The following is a 2031-nucleotide window of genomic DNA, read 5'->3' as shown; positions in this document are numbered from 1 at the left end:
TTTTTTTTTCAATTTCTATACTTAAGTTATGTTTTCTATGGTTGATCTTTTTTGAATGGTCTCCATACATTTGTTTTTTTATCACCATGCATTTGTATCTGTAAAACACAACTCTGGACTTTCTGCCTTATAYTTGATTTTGTAAAATCGGTAAAAATCATGAACTGAGGATATTGAAAATTTCAACCTGGGTACAGGAGATTAGGTTACCTCAGAAATTAGATAAACTTCTCCATCTCAGAAAACAGACACCTTGTGACAGGAGAAGGGCCTGAAAGGTTCACACAAATTTCTTCAGTGACACTTGCCTTGAGACTGGGAACCTGACTCATGATTCCAAGAACAGTCTGAGAAAATGGCCCTGAAAGTGGAGTAACTGAGAAATATGAACAAGATTCAACTTACCCCCCACTCTTTCTCAAGAACCAGAACTGYAGTTTTGAAAAGTGAGACTGAACTGATTAATTTATACTTCCCAGCTAAGAGCTCATCTGTGTCTTTTATTTGAAACCTCATGTCTGTGGTAGCTGGTGAGAGAACAGTTTTTCTTGTCTTTAAGCTTCACTTAAAGTCATCAACCTCACTTCTTCACAGTCCTTTATCTTGTGCATTTGACAACATTTAAATCCTTACTCAGTCATGTTTTCAAACATTTCCCAACTGAAGAGATGTCTTTTGAACATGCCTAAAATCCAGATTTTAATTATATTAAATATTATATTATTATATTCATTATCATAATTTTCCCTGTCACACCTTGCAAGATCCATATTATGGCTCTCTTCTCTGTAATKCCTATTACCCAGCAATGAAAACTAAATGAGTCTAAAGGACASTGTTTGTGCAACTAAAAAAAGGGAACATTTAGAATAAGTAGTTATGAGAATAAAATATATTTGTGTAGTTATTAACTACTTTTGAGGAAGACTATATATATATATATTTTTTTTTTGTTTTGTTTTATACTTACTTTGCACAGAATCAATCCTATAGATACCTTAAGGACGTAAATCAAATATAGATATCTTCTAAGATGAGGATTAACTTAAAATGAGTATTTACTTCATCCATTATTCATTATYATGCAGTACGTGAAGAACATGATGTTATGAAAGATACCATACATTTTTTTAAAGCTAGTTAAGATTTTCTCTGAATTRGTGATATTGGGTGTTCTAGAAATGTTTGTTTTTCCTATCTAAAAATGCTTTCATTCTAAACAAATTGCAGACTTATCATCTCTATATTTATTTTGCRCATCTTTTAATTACCCCATCCTTTTACAAGTTAAATTCAGTGGCTGCCCTTGAAGACAAACCAGGTGATTGTAGATTAACAGTTTAAAAAAAATTTAAAATATAAAAATTTAATTATTTTTCTCMATTTATGAGGCACAATAAGGACATTGTTACAGTAATTATGCCTGGCTTTTTCTGAATGATTGCATGCTTTCCAATTTGGGACCAGAAAATAAAGAAAAGCAGAAAGTCCAATAATAYCTACTTCAGCTCTGATTTACATGTTTTATGTTTCCCACTTTCTCATCCTTTCCTTCAGGGAGATCTTACTGGGTATTTCGTTTTAAGAGTAAACAACTCTCTTTTCATTTACTACAGTTCATGTGAACTGTGTTCTGCATTCAAGTGCAAATGCACATYTGTAATTTCTTCCTTCAGTCTTACCTGTTAGAAATAATACCACTAAAATTAAACTTGTAAGTATACAGGAAGTAGATCTCACTGCTCCATAAAGTAATGTGAAAAAATTAATGTCTGCTATGTTTTTAAAAAATTATTAGTGTCTTAATGAAGTTGTACTTCCAGGGCAAATTTTGACACTACTTAAAATTTGCTGCTCTGCTTTCTTCTAGTAAAATGCCTGCTCTAGATAAATTTGCCTAGTATTCTCAGAAATAGCATTTGACCTTTAGTTAYAGTGTCAGCAAGCCTTGGTTACACTCATGATGGATTCCTGTAGGATGCAGCAGATTATTACAGGTTTTCGGGGTTTTTTTTGTTTTTTTTTTTTTTT

The 2031-nt window shown here is 32.0% G+C and overlaps 1 protein-coding gene across 1 annotated transcript in view; it reads left to right on the top strand.

Moving 5' to 3' along the window:
* The window catches only part of CNTNAP4 (contactin associated protein family member 4), a 197539-nt gene that overhangs the window by 126585 nt on the left and 68923 nt on the right, over nt 1-2031 (top strand). The gene's annotated exons all lie outside the window — the stretch shown is intronic.

Source organism: Malurus melanocephalus, unplaced genomic scaffold (assembly GCF_030028575.1).
Source record: "Malurus melanocephalus ecotype Western Australia unplaced genomic scaffold, MMel_1.1 scaffold_15, whole genome shotgun sequence".
In the NCBI taxonomy this organism is placed as follows: Eukaryota; Metazoa; Chordata; class Aves; order Passeriformes; family Maluridae; genus Malurus; species Malurus melanocephalus.
Note: the sequence above shows the minus strand (reverse complement) of the source record. Positions and strands in the feature narration are given on the sequence as shown.